General features: G+C 51.5%; 1 long non-coding RNA gene across 1 annotated transcript; it reads right to left on the bottom strand.

The window, feature by feature from the left end:
* Positions 1 to 2,820: 2,820 nt before the first annotated feature.
* Positions 2,821 to 10,520, bottom strand: LOC106974496 (uncharacterized). Its single transcript, XR_001430159.3, has 4 exons — positions 10,082 to 10,520; positions 9,521 to 9,603; positions 8,092 to 8,303; positions 2,821 to 4,374 (listed from the first exon to the last, which is right to left on the bottom strand). It is a non-coding gene; the product is annotated as an uncharacterized LOC106974496 (long non-coding RNA).
* Between the last annotated feature and the right edge of the window lie 8,854 nt (positions 10,521 to 19,374).

Here is a 19,374-nt window from a genome sequence, read left to right as displayed (position 1 = left end):
TGAGCCAACCTGGAGGTAGGGGAGAAGCCTCACCACAGGAAGATCTTTCCAGACAGAGCAGACACACAGAGAGAAAAGAGAAGAGTTAACACTCTGATGCGACCAAGCTCTGGTCCCCGAAATCTTCAAATATCTCACGGCAGGGACACAGGGTGTAAAAGAACATAGTTGGGAGAATTTAGAAAGAAAGAAAGAAAGAAAGAGCTCACACGGGTCACGACTAGCCTTTTGCACCCAAAATCACCGTCTTCTATCCTTTCATAACGCAGCACGCGAGGATTCTGTGGCCAATCATCTGCATGGCGCCCAGGCCTGGAGAGGGCGACGGTGTCCCTGATGGCAGTGATACAAAGGTGATGGTCCTAAGAGTCACAGGATCTCACATTACCGAGCATTTTCACCGTGTTCCAAGTACTCTGACTGCACGGTTCACTGACCCCTTTATTTCAGAGATGGGGAAACTGAGGCGTTTTCCCAAAGTCCACTAAATGCCATCTGCCATGTGTTCCCTGCAGAGACCCCCAAATGAGCGTTTCACTGGAAACTGGCCCTGCCAGACGGGATATGGGCTGGGGGGACGGCCGCTGGGGACCCGGAGCTCCTCTGGGTCGCTGTTTCCACCAAGTTCACGGTCCAGTGGGGAAGAGGAATCTGTGGCAGATAAAGGCCTGTCAGAGTTCCCGGCGCTGTGCTAGATATCCCAACACAGCCAAGTGGAAACAAAGAGGGGAGCTAGCTGTCTGTCACCCCCCCACCCCATGGGGCTGGAGAGGCAGTCAGCAAGGTTCTACTGAAGGGGTGATACTCGGGCATCACCAGGCTTCCTGTGACTCCCCCGGCAAGAAGTAATCTCTCTCCCTTCCACAAATTAGCCCCTTTGTCAGGTCCTCAGAGCCCAGGCCGAGCCCCGGCCCCCACTGGGACAATTTCCGCTGCCCTCCCTCTCCTTCCCCAGCACAGCCTGCTCATTCTGTAATCCCCCCGCAGGCACCAGGGAAGCTTTATACTTACTCAACATCATAACGGATCAATGGAGAAATACAATCGCTGGGATTTTGGAGAATGTATATATTTGTTTAAAAACCCCTGTCTTTCTCCGGGTGCAGACAAAACACTGCCAGCTTAACACCTCCCAGAGATGCCCTGTGGGAAGATTTCGGGGCTTTAAGCTGTCAGTAGCAATATCAGTCAGACCGGCTTCGCGGTGGCCTCTGCTCTGGAACGGGAGAGACGTGGCAGAGGAGTGGGACAGGGGAGATAGACGGAGCTGAAGTCAGTGGAGACAGAGTGAGAAAGGGAGAGAGACGGCACCGGCACTCGGGACGGGAGACGACGGCTGAGAAAGGGCAGTGCCGACTCGGGGGCCCTGAGCCACTTGGGTGGGGGAAGACAAGAGTCAGGAAGACACAGGCCAGGCTCAGACGAAGTGAGCCAGGAGCCAAAACGGGACAGACATCAAGTCATCGGCGAGATTGGGAAGGCGAGGCAGACGGACAGAAAAGGAAGGAGGGTGAGGGGGCCCGGTGGGATGTCTAGAGCACACGCAGCCCCCACCTGAGGCCTGTGCTCAGCTGTTACCCCTGCCTCAAGGATGCTTTGCCTGCTTCTTGTATCTCTGGCTTTTTCTCCTCTCTCCTCAGAAAGGCCTCCAATGGCCACTCGAGGCAATGAAGGTCTGCCCTACTTGCTCCCAGCTATTGTCCTCCACAGAAAATAACACTCAGTGGGTTTCTTTTCTAGAACTTGTTAGCTTTTTATTATTCACTTGTTTATTATTCATACCCAGGGCCACTGCTGTCTTGTCATAACCTCAGGGCCTAGAATAATGCCTGGCATAAAATAGGTGGTACTTAATGGTTGAAAAACATAATAAATGGAAGGAAGGAAGGAAGGAAGGAAGGAAGGAAGGAAGGAGAGAGAGGGAGGAAGGAAGGAAGGAAGGAAGGAAGGAAGGAAGGAAGGAAGAAGAGAGAGGGAGGAAGGAAGGAAGGAAGGAAGGAAGGAAGGAGGAAGAGAGAGGGAGGAAGGAAGGAAGGAAGGAAGAAGAGAGAGGGAGGAAGGAAGGAAGGAGAGAGAGGGAGGAAGGAAGGAAGGAAGGAAGAAGAGAGAGGGAGGAAGGAAGGAAGGAAGGAAGGAAAGAAGGAAGGAAGGAAAGAAGGAAGGAAGGAAGGAAGGAAGGAAGGAAGGAGGAAGGCAGGCAGGCAATGAAGGCAAATCGGTCTCCAGCTACTTGGTCATGCAGGTTGGAAGACCAGGATTTGGGGCAGGGTCGGGGTTGACTGGGAATGGATGCCTGTCCTCTGCAGCTGGGCACAGGCAGAGGCCGTCTGTGACAGAGACCTGTGGCAGCAGGGGGCAGGGCCTGCATCCGACACCGATGGGCATCAGCCAGACCAAAGAGGATCCTGGGAAGAAGGCTGCTGGGGAGCTGAGCACTTTCCCTCCCGCTCTGAGGGTCCCTCTGGAGTTCTGTCCAGATAGAAATGGTTTCATCCCTGACTTCGCTTTTTCTAAAGTTCGAAATGGTCCTGTGGGCAAAAGTGCATGACTCCCACCCTCTTGGGCGGTGAAAGTCCCTAACTTTTTTTTTTTTAATTTTTTTTTTCAACATTTATTTATTTTTGGGACAGAGAGAGACAGAGCATGAACGGGGGAGGGGCAGAGAGAGAGGGAGACACAGAATCGGAAACAGGCTCCAGGCTCTGAGCCATCAGCCCAGAGCCCGACGCGGGGCTCGAACTCACGGACCGCGAGATCGTGACCTGGCCGAAGTCGGACGCTCAACCGACTGCGCCACCCAGCCGCCCCTGAAAGTCCCTAACTTAATGGGACTCCCATCAGCCCCATTAGGACTCACGCAGCCTCCCTCCCGTGCAGGGCTCTCTGCCTCTATGGAAAGTGCTCTCAGGAGCCATTTTGCAAGACCAGCCCCTGCTGACCAGTGCCGGAAAGCACCTCAAGGGAGAAGCTTCCAGTCCAGATTGGAGTGCTTTGGCTTCCTGGAAGTCCCTGGTGAAGACCAGTCCTCTTTCGGAGGCCAGACAAGAGGCCATTATGTGTGTTTGCACCTTGAGGCTAGCACGGAAGCGGTATTGGCCTGCTGGGGTGATCTGGCTGCCGGAAAGCCAGAGAGAGGCTGGGCAGCTTGGCAGGAAGGAATCTGGGTATGAAATCCCAGGGTGAGGGGACTGCTCCCGGCCACTTATAGTGTGCCCTAGAAATAGTGACTCAATTCAACAACAACATCCGAAGCCACCCACAGCCCCTCCCCCACCCCCGCCACAACGACTCTTTCTTTTTGCCTCCCTGCCCTCGCTCACATTTACCCACACGTGACACTTTTGCTTTCGCAGAGTAAATTCCAGGTCACATTTTACTTTCCTGGTAATTGTGTAATAAACATCTTGCATGTTTCAACGAGACCTCCATCACTGACACTGTTGACAAGTCCATTGATGTCCCTGCTTCACCTACCGGTCCCCTGTAAATGATCCTCTGAGGGTTACCCAGGTGCTTGCCCCGACAGACACTGATACAGCAAACATCTCTGCTTACGCCTATTCCTTCCTTCAACATTCTTTTCTCGGGAATACCAGGGTGCAACAATAAATTGTCACATCATCCCCGAAGTTTGTAAGAATTTGGGTGGTCACAAGCAGTGTTTGTGTATATGATTTTTCGACCCAACCTCACTAGAATCGGGCATCATTGCATAATTTTTTTTTCCTTAGGTGATTGATGTAAGTTGTTGTAATTCCCTTGGACAGAATTAAGAATGAACATTTTGGGGGGCGCCGGGGTGGCTCAGTCGGTTGAGCTTCTGACTCGGGCTCAGGTCACGATCTCGGCAGTTTGCGGGTTCGAGCCCTGCATCGGGCTCTCTTCGGTCAGACCCCACTGCAGATCCTCTGTCCCCTCTCTCTCTCTGCCCCTCCCCCTTCCCCTGCTTGTGCTGTCTGTCAAAAATAAAAATAAACATTAAAAAAAGAAGAAGAGTGAACATTTTTTAAATGCTTGTTTATTCTTCATATTACTTGTATGTGAATTTTGGTTTACAGGTCGATTCAGCTCACCTTCTCACTCCTTTTCTGCATCTGTAAGTTTGGGCGTAAATCACCCCCCTCTGGGAAATAAGGAATGATCTATTCAGAGGATGGCATCATAAATGACGGGCATCACTCAGAGCTTGGAATACGGTCCTCACCCCGGCCTGGGGGCAGCCACACCGAAGGACAGCCATATTTCCTCCCAGCCCGTCATCTGCTGACCTCTGACCGGGCTAGGCCGGGAGGCTACTGATGCTAATGCACTCTGTGCGTCAGGCACCGTGTTCAGCACTCTCCATAAATGTCTCACTCAATCCCTCCACTGACACTGAGAAGTAAACATTAGAATCTCCATTTTGTAGACGGAATGGAGAGAAGTCAAGTTATTGACACAACACCACCCAGACCAGATTCGAACCCAGATCTATGGGTTGATAAGGCTCACGGCATAACCACTGCCCTAGCCTTGGATGGAAAATATGACCAAAGGGTGTTAAAAGTTGTTGGTGAACATGATACCATTTGTATTAGTTCGGGTCCTCCAGAGGAACAGAACCAATAGACTCTACAGAGATGTGCATGTAAGAGGAAATTTATTCTAGGAGCTGGCTGATGTGATTGCCAAGGCTGAGAAATCCCGCAAGCTGCCATCTACAAGCTGGAGTAGCCGGAAAGAGGGTGGTGAGATTTAGCCGAAGGCCGAAGGTCGGAGAAGCCCCACTGGGAGCTGGAAAGCCCAAGAACCAGGAGCTCCGAGGCCTGAGAGGGTAAGATGGACGTCTCAGCTCAAGTGGAGACAAAGTCACCCTCACGCTGCCTTTCCCTTCTGGTCCGGCCCTCGACAGGTTGGATCACGCCCCCCGCCCCATCCCCGTTACTCTGTCTACTGATTCTGCTAACCTTTTCCAGAGATACCCTCACAGACACACCTACAAGTGCTTCACTGGCATCCCTTAGCCCTGTCAAGTTGACACATAAAATGCACCATCACATCGTCTCTACCCTAAAAGAGCTCACAGTCCTCTGGAAAGACAAGTAGGAAGAGTCACAAAACCACGGGTAATAACGACACGTGTGGTCAGGGAGCTGTGGGGGCACCGTGAGAACCCCTTGCTTTGGAGCTGAGGAAGGCTTCCTGGAGGAGGTGATGCTGCATGGGGTGTTGAGCGTGAAAGACGACTTGCTTGGTGGACAAGGATGAGACTGCGGAGCAGAGAGCTGAGACCTGGGCCTCATATGTCTGCAGGGGGAAAGGGCTTATGGGTAAGTATGGAGGGGAGGTTTTGGAATCGGACAGACCCCGTTTCGAACTCTGCCTCGTCTCACTAGCTGTGCAGTTAGTCATTTCACTCCCTGAGCCTCAGTGTGCCCGTCCTTAGAACAAAGACACCTGTTTTGCTAGTTGTTGAAGGGACTAAGGAGCCCATGAAAGTAAAGCACTCAGTCCAGCACCTGGCCAGAGAAGTGAGTGCTCAGAAGTGCCAGGTTCTTGCTGCCACCTCGGAGGATTTCCCACCTACCCGACCTTCCTTTCCACAAGCAAACTCTGGAGTGTGACCCGTGAGGAGTGGCTTCCAAGGATACATACCTGTGAGCACACGCCTCTCTGGAAGCAACAGAGGGCAATGAAAGCCATCTGGGCTTTGAATTCAGCCACATCTGACTTCATCCCATTGCAGCCACTTTGCAGCTTGGACTTTACACCTTGGACAAGTCACTTACCTCCACGGAGGCTCAGTTTCCTCCTCTGTAGAAAAGAGCCAGCAAACCCTGCCTTAGGAATTCTCCTGGCCCATGAGCACAGTGGCCTGCACATCCACAGGCTCTCAGTGGTCAGCAAAAGCCCCCGAAAGCCCTCGTCCTTTTGGTCACCACGCAGGCACTCACAGCGGTGGTCTGATGCAAACGTCCGTGCTTCTATTAATCTACACAGGGGAGCAGCAGCCCCTTTGGGACTTCCCCAAGGGCCCCGGGACCCGTTACCCTCTGGGGCACCCAGCCCGGCAGGGTCTAAAGGCAGTAGCCTCTACTCCCCAGCCCATCGTCTCCACATCCTCCCCTAACTATTGCGGGAAGGAGCATGACTCATGGAGGGGAGACTACTGGCATCGTCTCCACTCTCCCCCCCACACCCCCACACCCCCCGCCCCTGCATGGGGCCGGCCAGCAGGCTTGTGGTTAAAGGGCCTGCCTGGGTTGCAAAACAAGCCAGTTTGCTGTGTTCGGCATCACGTGACTCAGCGGGTTCTGGGATGGCCTTTTCTTCCCTCACTCACTGACTCACTGCAGGCTGGCTTGCAGTCACATGGGTTTCTGGGCCTCAGTTCCCCCCCGGAGCGCTCCTGGCTAAGGAGCTAGAGAAGACTAAATGAGAAGAACTGCCTCATTTTTTCTTGTGTTATTGCACCATGAATGTGTAAATATATTCTCGTTCTGAACAATGTAAAGACAATCAAATATAGAACACGAGAAACAGGAAGCCACCCCTTTGCAGCAGCAAATCTAGTCAATATTTTCCCCAGCATGTTCAAGAGCCCTGTTATTTTTTTAAGTACTTTTAAGTTACATAGAAATCTATAAATACACCCTTCTTTTTTTAAGTTTATTTATTTTTGAGAGAGAGAGAGAGAGAGAGAGTACAAGCAGGGCAGGGGCAGAGAGAGAGAGGGAGAGAGAGAGAATCCCAAGCAAGCTGCACCCTGTCAGCGCAAAGCCCGACGCAGGGCTCGATCTCACGAACTGTGAAATCAAGAGAACCTGAAATCAAGAGTCGGACGCTTAACCGACTGAGCCAGCCAGGTGTCCCAATGCATCCTTCTTTTTAAAAAGAGTAGAATATTACTGGGAAGGCCGGTACCTCCAATCCTGATCCACTCCAGAGGCAACCCCTAGTGTCAATTATTTCTCTTGCAAATCTCTGTTCTTTGTATGGTGTTATGTGTTACATAGAAGCTCATAGTAAAGGCTAGGGGCCGGGTTGGGGGAGGGAAGGGGGCATTTCTATTCTTAGCGCTGCACAATGTATCTTTCTACAACTTGCTTTTTTCATCCATCACAATGCTTCCGAGATTTGCCCGTTGAACACCCAAAGGTTCCACTTAGTTCTTTTAATGGCTACTTAGTATCCCATAGTGGGCCTGTGCCCTAGTCTTTACCAGTTGCCAAGTCCAGACTCCAGGGTTTGCACTGCTCATAAACAATGTTAACATGAACACCCACCCACACTCTTCTTTTGCCCACTGCAGGTAGTTCTGGAAAGTCGATGCCAAGTGGTAGAATCTGCGCACCCCAGCACATTTAGGTTTCGTACATAGCGCTGCATGGTGCTCCCAAGACAGCAGTTCCTCTCTGCTTTCCAGGGGTAGAGATATGTGTCCATGTGCACATGGAAACTCACTTTTGAAGGGTTCATAGTGAATGGTACTCAGTGCCCTGTTGAGAGGCAGCTCAGGGAGTGAGGAAGGCAGGCAGAACATCTGCTCTAGGTGAAAATGATCAACCGCTGAAGCCAAACTCACTAGGGAGAGGGGGTAACTGAAGCCTGGCCAAAGAAATTGACTTGCCCATTAGTTCCCAGTCCCTTCTTGCCAAGCCTACTCTCAATGGTTAAGAGGAAGCAAATCCTCCTACACAGGAGTCAGGGGAATCTTTTTCCAAACTTAAATAGAATCATGTCTCCTCCTTTGCTTGAGATATTTCATTGGCTTCCTATGCTCTAACTTCAGGACCTCACCCGACCCTTTGCTCTCTGTCTCCAGAGAGCACCAAGATGTCTCCTGCCACAGGGACTTTGCATGTGTTTTTGACTCTCTGAAACATTTCCTGCTCCTCCCCTTCCGCACTCTCACTCACTTTGCTGATTCCTTCTCCTGTCTGAGATCTCAGTTAAAGCATTCCTTCCTCAGGGAAGCCACCTTGATGATCCCCTTGACCATGCCACAGCCCTCTCAGAATCTCTCTTAGTGTCTTGTATTTCTCCTTCAGAGAACTGCCCACAGATGCGATTTATACTTTCTGTGTAATACTTGAAAAATATCTGACTCACCTACTGAGTCTCCAAGGCCAAGAGCTGGGTATCGCTTTGCTGGATCTCCGGCATTTCAGTCACATAGATGCTCAGTATTATCTGAATGAACGAAGGAGTAACTTTCCTCCTCTCTCCTCACCACATGGCCTTTTGGTCATACTCTCCTCTGGGCCTTCCCCTTCTGTCACCAAGGTTCCCAAGGGAGGCTGCCTCAGCAGGCACACATCGTTCTGATCACAGGAGACAGAGGGTGGTCTGAAAGTCACCTCGGCTTCAGATTTGCCATTCCTGATTTCAAACCCCATTTCAGCAAATTGGATGTGTCACGTTTGTTCTCTGGGACTCAGTTTCTTCATCTGCAAAGTGGGCAGCAACCCCCCCACCCAGCCGCCCCTTGCAGGATTGTATGGAGCCTGAGTACAAGGCCTAGCCCAGCGCCCTGAACCTCGTGTCGGCTCAGTCCTGGGGGGAAGCCCTCTCAAACCACATCTCTCATAATCACCTCACTGTGGTCTGAAGCAGATTTCACACTTAGGTTAAGACAACGTTGACCTTCCCCACACTTTCAGATCCTTGCCCTGAATCCAGCAAGGGGAGCTCCATCATCTACCTGATAAACCAAACACTGTCACCACCAGATGCAGGCACTAAGGGCAGACAGGGGATTAGGAACGGCCCCAGGGACCCCCTGTGACTCTCTAAGACCCGAAGCATTCAGCCAATAGGGAGCAAGCTGGGGTTACCTTAAACCCACACAAGCTTTCTCCCTTCAGAGTAACAACACCGCTCTTCCTTGATGGCACCTGCAAAGCTCCCTAAGGGGCCAAGAGACCTTTCTGGATCCCCGGAAGAAGAGTTGATGAGGAAAGGAGAAAGAGGGGCACCGACTGAGCCGCAGCCTTGGGGATCAATAAGGGACAGGAGAGACTAAGGCTAGGAAGGACATCCTGCGGCCCTCACAGGAGAAGCATCTGGATCCCCAGAGCTGCGTCCGTGGCTGGGAACTCCAGAACGTCCCAGAACGTCCCAGAACATCCCCTGCCCCTTTTGTTTCTCCCTCACCTCTGGCTGTGGGCCTTTGCTTTAAACCAGCCTCATCCCCGGGGCCTCATCTCTCGTCCCACGTTCCTTAGTGCCAGGTCCCAGCCAGACCTGGAGGTGCCCTGGGAGCACGACTGATGTGGCCATGCTCTCGCAGAGTTCACAGGCCAGTGGCTTGTTCCTGCAGCAGCAGGCAAGGAAAACTGGGGGAGCCGTGAGGGGCTACTGGCCTGCTTTGCCGGGTCTGGGGTATCTGGGACCTCGGGACAATGGGATGTTAAGGGTATCAACGGAAGCAAGGAGGAGACCGAGGTCTGCCCCAGACGAGCCAGCCACCAGCCTGCCGTGAGGGGGTCTGGGCAGCCCCCACCCCATCCCCCCTCTCTCACCTTCTCCAGCTACTCACCCGCGATTAGTGAGCACACATCAGGCCTGTTTTCTTTCACTAATGTGTCCCCGGGATCAGCACAGCGCTTGTCACGGTAAACACTTGGAAGGAAGAACAAGAAGGAAGGTTGGGAGGACATGGCTTTGCAGGAAGGGAAAGAAACAAGAACGAAGAAAGCAGAGAGCCCTGAACACATCGATTGATTGATTGATCCACTCCCTACTGTGCCGGACATTGTACTCGACTCGGGACACGGGTAAAGCAGATGAGATCCCCGCGTCACGGAGCTTGTGTCCTGACACTTGCAGGGACACTGGCACGCCTTCCTTCCGGTGCGTCCCCGTAGAACAGCAGTCCCACAAAATGCCCAGCACTCCTGCTCCTCTGTCAGATGAGCCTGAATCTGCTACAGCCCCTTGCTCCCACCTTGGACTTCACCTCAGAGAGTGAAGGCTCTGAGAAGGTGTGCAATTAGAGAAAAGCCTGATGAACCCGGTCTGCTCTAAACACTTTCTGCCCGAAAGCCGCTTTTTCTCAGAATTACATCCCACGGTCTTAAAGGAACCCGGCAGAGGTCACCTCCTGGTCGGCGCCCCCGGGGCAGGTCTGGCCCTTCTGTTCGGCCGCACTCCTCCTCTCTCTGGGCTTATTCCCGACAGCACGTCCCGTGGATGGGTCCCGCAGCCACAGTTTCCGTCGCTGGGTTTCCTGGCACCAGGGAACTGCTCCTTGACTGGGCTCCAGGAAATCATGCTCTGTGCCGTCTTTCTCTGCCGGGGACAGGGCTGTGCGGACGCCTCCTGCTGTTCTGTCCTCGGGGCTCAAGGGCCGGGAGAGGCAGCAGGAGAAGCCAGAAGCCGCAAGAGGCTGGGACTGGGATTTGAACGGCAGGAAGGGAGGCCTGGCTTGACCGGAAGGTCCACACTATTCTGCCAGACCTCCAGGTTTTGAGACGGAGGCCGAATCCCGCCTGCCAAGGGAACTCAGAGCCTGCCAAACCCCCACGAGGATGGAGACAAACATCAGCCTCGTGTTTCTGATTCACACCATCTCAGCTCCTCAAACCGCTATTTGGTGAAAGCTGCTTACGTTTCGACAAATCCAAGGACCCTCTTTGCAAACGGTGATTTGGCTTTGTCCTGAGATCTCCGGGCCAGAGTGGGACGATTCCACGCCCGCTCTGCCCCCACAGGCCTCTCCCCCTTCAGAGAGAATTACAGCCTCTAGATGCACTTCGAGAAACAAACGTCACCTTTCAAACCTCGGTTTCCTCCTCCGTAAGCCGGGAGCGGCCCTGATCTCGCAGAATTGCTGAGATTAAATAGCGAACGCGTTATTTAGGCCCCAGGACTTAATAAGCACTAAAGAAGAAGGTATACATTATTAATCGTAGTATTAGGGTTATTACCAGCATCCTCATCATCGCTGTCCCGTGATTCAGTGAGCCCTTGGAATCTTGGAAACAGTGCGTAGATTCCCGGAGTAGATCTTCTTAGTAGCGACCCCAACAAATAAATCCCCCTTGTCAGAACCCACACTAATGTGGTCCCCTCGCCCACACGGACGCTGGCATTGGCCACGTGATCCGGTTTGGCAACAAGGGGAAGGTCAGGATGACCCAGGCACTGGAGGAGGCTCAGGCATCCAAGACTTCCAGGCGGGGCCCGGGGCCAAACTGGATGGAGCCCCATGGTGAGCCCAGCAGAGAAGCCTCCAGTCAGATGAGCCGCTGCCCTGAACCACCGAGTCTGGGGCAGTGTCTTACGCAGCAATAGAGAACTGATTGAGAGGGCCTACCTCTTTGTCCTCTCCTCCCCTGTCACTAGGCCCCCTTTCTCAAGCCTTCTGGTTCAACTGGTCTGTCTCTGTGGGCTGGAGAAATGGTCAGCCTGGAGCCTGGTGAGGGGTCTTGGGTTTATCATCCTAATTCACAACATCCGCCGCCCACGGCTACTCAGACAGACTCCCCGGAGGCAGAGGAGCGTGTCCCCCAATCCCCACCTTAGAGCACAGCCACCTGCCATTGAGAGCTAAAACACAAGTGAGTTCGAAATGATTCCAGACACTGCATTAATCCAGGCTAACGGGAGGGAAGACCAGTCAGAATAAGAAGTGAACTGCACTTTTTCAAAAAAGGTGACCTGTAGTTTTATGGCTCTCGAACTCATACAGTAACTCAAGCTAAATTCTCAAGCGCTACCAACAACTTGTCCCCTGGGGAAGGTCTGCTGCGTGGAGTAACTTGGTTTGCAATTGGCATATTAATTGCTTGCGTTCTGACACGTTCCTCCAAAGAACCCACCTCTATCTGCGGAGAGCTGATGCCCTTCAATGCTTCGACATGAGCCCTGCAAACATTTACCCTGCGGGCAGGAGCGAGGACCCCCCACGAAAGTGAATCTCCCGTCCCCGCTCTTCTAGACTTCGGACCTGTGGTAACCATGCGTTTATTGGAACATATCAGAGTGTATTCGAGTAGCAGTGGGAGAGAGCTGGCCGGTGCCCATCACAGTACTGCCCATTGTTCGTTTCATTCTCCCGGGCACCTTGCGACATAGGGTGACTGTTCATCCCCACTTCGCAGGTGGAATAACTGAAGGTCAGAGGGTTAAATGACTTGCCCAAGGTTGTGCCATGTGCCCACTGCCCCAATCAAAGGAGAGCACAGTGAAGCGAGGCTTTGATCACCGTCCTTGCAAGAGCGGGTGTCTGATGGACAGGCACGATCGGGCAGTCGCAGCAAGGCAAGTTGTCTCCTGGCATGCAAGTCCCTCCCCTGATTCCTCATTGGCTGAGGACTGCAGAGGTTACAGCCTTACCCGGAGGTCCCCTATGCCCACGTAAGGCAAAAAGTACATTCCTTGAGGTGGCACTTCAGTTCTTTGACTCATGCTCATTGCAGATCCCACGAAAAGAAGTCCACGAAATGGAGTGGGGGGGAGACGAACCAGGAAGTGAAATGCCTAAGGGTTTGGGACTCTCTTGTGGGTGGACGGGTGGTTCGTACATATTTCCAATAGGTTGTAAACCTGTTGTTAACTAGACAGCACTGATTTTATTTGCCATTTCTGAAAATGAGTCATCTCACTTGTCACATACACGTTGGTCTCCAGCCCCTCTCCACTGTCCGTCCCCTCCTCCCTGTGTTTCTTCTTCTTTGTCTGTGTCCATCCAAACCACACCCAAGCCATCTGAAAGACCTCCTGAAGCCCTCCGACACCTAACTTCTCCTCTGCACCCACTCTGCCACTACCCCAGTCCAGGGAGACCCCAACACCCCCTAACTGGTCTCTCTCCAGCCCTGCTGTCTTCCTCGCATTCATTCTCTTTGTGGCAGCAGAGGGGTCTGCCTAGCCATGCCTGTGCACTGCCACTTGTAACTCACAGGGAGGAAGGGGTGATGTTCACCAAAGAAGAGCATAAAGGTGGCTAGGTGAGAAACTAGAAAAGTGGGGGGCCATGTAGGTGGGGACAGGAACCTGAGGGAGGAAAACCAGACTCAGAAGTCAAGGGACACCCACAGAGATTACTTTACTTGTGAAAGGCAAGGCACCGGAAAAAGTCGAAGTTAACCATACTTTCAATCTGTGCTCCTCCTCTGCAATAATTTACCTCTGAGATGGCCTTTACTCTCTAGAAAAAGGATTATGTGATTTAAAAAAAAACAAAAAAAAAACCAGTGGACAAGACCCTGAGGAATCTTTACCTTACAAGCTACAGGACCTTCCAGCCTGATTCTTCCACACACATTGTCCTTTACAAACAACCCCTAAGCCTGTCTAAACTTCTTGAGGTTCCCGCAAAGCCCCCATGCTCTCTCCTACCTCAGGGCCTTTGCACGTGTACCTTCCAGAACCTGGAATACTTTTGTTTCTCTAGCAAATTCCTACTCCTAGTTCAGATTTCAACTCACACATCAGTGCCTCCTAACAAAACCACGCCTGAGTCCCTGGTCCCAGTGAAATGCATTTCAGATTACAGCCTCCTGGTTAACTTCCCCCTCATTAACTGTCACCGGGTTCTTATCTTTTTTTTTCCAGATGTTTATTTATTTATTTTGAGGGCAGAGGGAGAGAGAAAGAACTGCAAGCAGGCTCCACGCTCAGTGGGGAGCCTGACGCAGAGCTCAATCTCACAACTGCGGGGTCACAGCCTGAGCCGAAACCAAGAGTCAGACACTCAGTCAGCTGGGCCACCCAGGCGCCCCTGTATTCTAATTCTTATTTCTGCTGATAGTGGTGCTGAATTAACATCGATGTAAAGGAATGGATGAATGATTGGTTTATCAACACCGATTTTGCCTTGCCCTGTCTGTGGGGCCCGGGCAAAAGAGGCCCCACCACATCAGAGACAGACTTCCGTCCGAGGACAGATTCTCTGATCTCAAGGTTAAATAAAAACTTGTGTCCAAAAGGAGGTCTTTGACATCATGGGCTCAAGTGTGGAGCATGCTGGGAACACACTGAAGGGTGAGGGGAGACAGGAGGAGGCGCGGGGTGGGGGGAGTGGGAGTTGGGGAAACTAGCTATGGTCAGGACCGAGACATGGGGAACGGCCTCTATTTTCAGTGGGTCTCCGAGGCAGGTAGCACTTAGTCCGAATTTTATGTCCTACTGGGTCGTGGGGAATAGTGCTAGCTAGGGAGAACCAGCCTTTGGGAACAGGGGGTAAGTAGGGGTAAAAGCAGAAATTAAGCAATAACACAGTGACACAAGGCAACCTGGATATCTTACTTTGGGAGCACGACTCACTCCAGACGACCTGTGATTTCCTGGTCCACAGCCCACATGTCAGATAGAAAGTGTCCCCAGCCAGCTGCTGGACAGAGCAGGGCAGTATCTCTGACTTCTGCTTCTTGGGCTCGGAGATTGGCTGCTAGTTTGCTGTTTCTCAAACTACCCCAAGGCTTCACCCATCCCTCACCTCTCCCGCTCGGCCCCTTCTTCAGCCTGATGAGTGAGCCGGCCCCATGAGTGTTTGGGGGGTGGGGGGGGGGGACACAGCCTGGGTTTGCAAAGAATGATTGATAATCTTGCATAGCAGCTTCGGGAAAACAATGCCCCCATCCCGCAGCCTCAAAGACGTGATAGTGATAGCACGCCTTCAGGTTGATGGCAAATGGAGACTTCCGGGAAGCTGGCAACCACACGGTGGACAGGTGAAGCGTGCAAAGCCTCTTGCCCACCTGTGTTCATAACAACATGACTCATAATCGCTGAAACAGGGCAGCGGCCAGGGTGTCCATCAGCAGATGAGCAGATCAACAAAATGTGGTCTCTCCATACGGGGAATATTTTCCAGCCTCAAAAAGGGAGGAAATTCTGACCCACGTTGCAATCTGGACAAAAGTTGAAGGCATGATGCTAAGGGAAGTAACTGGAAACAAAAACACAAGTGCTCTATGATTCCACTTACACGAGACACATAGAATAGACAAGTTCGTAGAGACGGAGTAGAAGGGTGGCTTCCATGGCCTGAGGGGAAGGGAGTGGGGAGTCAGTGTTTAATGTGCACAGAGTATCAGTGTCGAGAGCTCTGGAGGACGGTGGCTGCACAACAGTGTGAATGTGCTTAATGCCCCCGAGCTGCACCCTGGAAATGGTTAAGATGGAAATGGCAAGATTTCATTCTTTGTGACCACCAGGTAATAATATTCCACGTATATACACACCACATCTTCTTTATCCATTCATCAGTCGGAGGACACTTGGGCTCTTTCCATACTTTGGCTATTGTTGATAGTGCTGCTAGAAATGTTGGGGTGCATGTGCCCCTTCGAATCAGCATTTTTGTATCCTTTGGATAAATGCCTAGTAATGCAATTGCGGGGTCATAGAGTAGTTCTATTCTTAATTTTTTGAGGAACGTCCATACTGTTTTCCAGAGTGGCTGTACCAGTTTGCATTCCCACCAACAAAGCAAGAGGTGAAATAAGTCGGTCAGAGAAAGACAAATATCATATGATTTCACTCATACGTGAAATTTAAGAAACAAAACAGATGAACAGAGGGGAAGGGGAGGAACAGAGGAGGCAGTGTGGCTGGGTGGCTCAGTCGGTTAAGTGTTGGACTCTTGATTTTGGCTCAGGTCATGATCTCACAGCTCGTGAGTTCGAGCCCCGTGTCAACCTCCATGCTGACAGCTCAAAGCCTACGTGGGATTCTTTCTCTCCCTCTCTCTCTCTGCCTCTCCCCTGCTCATGTGTGCACTCGTTCTCTCTCTGTCTCTCTCTCTCTCTCTTTCAAAATAAATAAACAACAACAACAACTAAAACCAGGGAGGCAAACCGTAAGACTCTTAACTATAGAAAACAAACTGAGGGTTGATGGAGGGAAGTGGGTGGGGGGATGGGCTAGATGGGGGATGGGCATTAAGGAGGGCACTTGTTGGGATGAGCACTGGCTGTTATATGTAAGTGGTGAATCACTGAATTCTACTCATGAAAACAATACTACACTATATGTTAACTAACTTGAATCTAAACTTTTTAAAAAATGGTTAAGTTGGTGAATTTTATGTTAATGTATTACCCACAATGAAAGAAAAATTTAAGAAAAGGTAGAAAAGTAGTAGAAAGAAAGAAAGAGGAAGGAAGGAAGGAAAGAAGGGCAAAAGAGAGAAAGAAAGAAAAAAAGAAAGAATGAATGAAAGAAAGAGGAAGGAAGGACAAAAGAAAAAAAGAAAGAAAGAGGAAAGAAAGGAAGGAAGGAAAGAAAAGAAAAAAGAAAGAAAGAAAGAAATTAAAGAAAAGAAAGAAAGAATGAAATTAAAGGAAAGAAAGAAAAAAGAAAGAATGAAAGAACGAAAGAAAGAAAGAGGAAGGAAGGATGAAAGAAAGAAAGAAAGAAAGAGAAAGAAAGCAAAAGAGAAAAGGAAAGAAAGGAAGGAAGGAAGAAAAGAAAAGAAAGAAAGAAAGAAGGAAAGAAAGAAATTAAAGAAAAGAAAGAAATTAAAGGAAAGAAAGAAAGAAATTAAAGGAAAGAAAGAAAAAGAAATTAAAGGAAAGAAAGAAGTTAAAGGAAAGAAAGAAAGAAATTAAAGGAAAGAAAGAAAGAAATTAAAGGAAAGGAAAGAAAGAAAGAGAAAGAAATTAGATAAAGGAAAGAAAGGAAAGAGAAAGAAAGAAAGAAAGAAAGAAAGAAAGAAAGAAAGAAAGAAAAAGGTGCCGGCCCTGGAATCAGACCCACCTGGTTTGACTGGTAGCCTGTGGTCTTGGGCAAGTTTCCTGTCTTCCAGCCTTGCACGGCCCAAGTCACGGTCAGCCCAGGTCAGAGGACGGTGAGAGGCCAGGAGGTGGTCAGGAGGACGGGGGTCTCTTGCCAGCTGGCCCCTGCCAGAGCCCAGAGCAGAGAAGGGGCTCTCCACCACCCCCTCTGCCTCCCTCCGCCTGCTGTGGCTGTGCAGGACTCTGTTCTCGTGTGCTCAGAGCCTCAGACCCCTCACGTGGCCAAGAGCATTTCTCTGGTTTTGCTTTAAAGGAGGTACAGGCTTTACCAGCCACACACACACACACACACACACACACACACACACACACTGTGTGACTTTAGCTTCTCTATGCCTCAGTTTCCTCATCAGTAAAATGGGAATGATGATGAAACCCAACTGGTAAAGTTAATGCAAGGAGTGCCAGTCAAAAGCACAGGGCAGAGCACACAGCAGATGGTGACTGTCCCAGCGATGCTTTCCCACCAAGCCCCACTGCAAAGCGTCCCTCCCGTGTCACCGGCTGCCCCCTCAGCAGCTGCTGCCGGGACCCACGGGGGCACCCAGGCCCTCTGGCCCCAGGAAGCAGCCTGACCCTGAGTATCGGGCAGCTTGTGCCCGTAGGCGGCAAGAAACGTTCTCAACGGTCGCAGCAGCCCATGTGAGGCGACCCAGCCTTGGCCCTAGGGGCCCTGACGTGTGAGTCGTGACCTAAGCTCTCCCCTGGAGCCCCCCCCCCAGAGGCCAAGAACGGGGACACTATGGCTCAGGGCAGCTCCATATCCATTTGGAAGTGAGGAGCTCCGCTCGACAGTGAAGATTACATCTCAGAGATGCCAAGACACTTGCCTGAAGTGACTCTGCTGAGTGGCAGAGCTAGGACCCCTGCGTTTTCTCTTCGTCCTTAAGAGCCTCTGCACAACTCGGGTAAAATGAAGAGAGGTGGGGAGGGAGGTGCCTGAGGATCTCTGCCTCCCCCAAATCAACATTTGTGAAAGTATGTGCTGTGGTTTCCTTCCTGCCTCCCTCCCTTCCTTCTCTCCTTCCCCCTCCCTCCCTTCTCTCCTATTGCTCATCCTGACCCCCTGTGCCTCCCTCTGCCTGTGGATCTCAAGGTCTCCACTTCTCTCTGTCTCCATACAGTCTGTGGGCACAGCCCTGGGAAGCTGCGTTAAACCAGTGAGGAGCGAATTCTGCTCCGGGCCATTGTCTGGGCCATGGGAGGCCTATAACGCTCACTTCGGAAGAAAAGCAGGTTTTCACGTGTGTCCAGGGCAAGAGAGACCAGAACCCTAGTCCTCAGAGACCCCGGGCACGTCATCGGCCCCAGCTTCCAGAACCAACTGGTGCTGGCCAGACAGGTCAGGATGTCGGCAGGTCAGGCGTCACCATTCAGAGCCGAGGTTCAGCAAGGTGTGGCAGGTGAGAAAGCAGGAGGTGGATGTTCAGACCGGATGGTGTCATTAATGCCAATTAGGAAAATGGCCCATTATCATCATCTAGTCATCACAACCACAGGGGCGTCCCCCTGGACACCCACTAGGACGCAGCCATTAAATTCCCACCCCCTCCCCTCCTCCTCTTCCCCCATCCCCTGGGGGTGAAGGCCATTCCTTGGCCACACCTTTACTCAGCCAGGGCTCCGAAAGACAGGATACACTACAACTTGGGAAAGGGGTGCCTCGCAAGGGGAGTGAGCTGCCCGTCTTGGGAGATATTCAAGAGAGTGATGACTTCTTAAATCTAGGGTAGGGAGGATCATCACTGAACTGCCTTCCAAAGTCAAAACCCAAGGACCTCTAGGAAAGCCGCAAATTTTATTAGATATATACACTCACAATCCCCACCTTAGACAAGTGGTCACTATAACTGAGACAGATTAAAAGGCTCAGGTACACAGTCTGAGGTCTCAGAGCCACATCGCTGTGACTCCGAAAATACCTGGCTTTGTTCTTCCAAGTTCCGTTCAAAGGAGACTCGTGGCAGCTTGAGGTTAAGAGCCCAGGCTTAGGACCCAGACAGACCTGGGTTCAGATATGTCACCCACCAGCCCTGCGTCCTTGAACAAGTCACTTCACCGTCTCAACCTCAGATTCCAAACAGGGACAAGTGCCCACCTCCACGGTGGCAAAGGGTAAATGAGTGACTGTGCGAGTCTCAGGCTGCCAAGCCAGGTTCTGGGCACATAGTAAGTGCTCAGTAAGTACTGCGTGTCCGCTGGATGTCTGGTACCATGACCGAGACGAAGGTTCTGCCCCAAAGGGGGATCCAGGAGTGCCAGACAGTGGTGGTGACAGTCCCCACAGCCACATGACTCAGACGATATAAGAATCTTGCCTTTAGGGGCGCCTGGGTGGCTCAGTCAGTTGAGCATCCGACTTCAGCTCAGGTCATGATCTCATGGTTCATGGGTTCGAACCCCAACGTCGGGATCTGTGCTGACGGCTCGGAGCCTGGAGCCTGTTTCCGATTCTGTGTCTCCCCCCTCTCTCTGCCCCTCCCCTGCTCGCACTCTGTGTCTCTCCCAAAAATAAGTAAACATTTGAAAACAAAAACAAAAAAAAAAGAATCTTGCCTTTATCTGAGCAGACACTATAGACGCTCTCTCCCTGTGCTCCTATGACACAGTGCACCTTTGTGGGTCGAGCCCCAAGTGTCCCTGGCCT

The sequence above is a fragment of the Acinonyx jubatus genome, chromosome A3 (assembly GCF_027475565.1).
Source record: "Acinonyx jubatus isolate Ajub_Pintada_27869175 chromosome A3, VMU_Ajub_asm_v1.0, whole genome shotgun sequence".
NCBI lineage: Eukaryota > Metazoa > Chordata > Mammalia > Carnivora > Felidae > Acinonyx > Acinonyx jubatus.
Note: the sequence above shows the minus strand (reverse complement) of the source record. Positions and strands in the feature narration are given on the sequence as shown.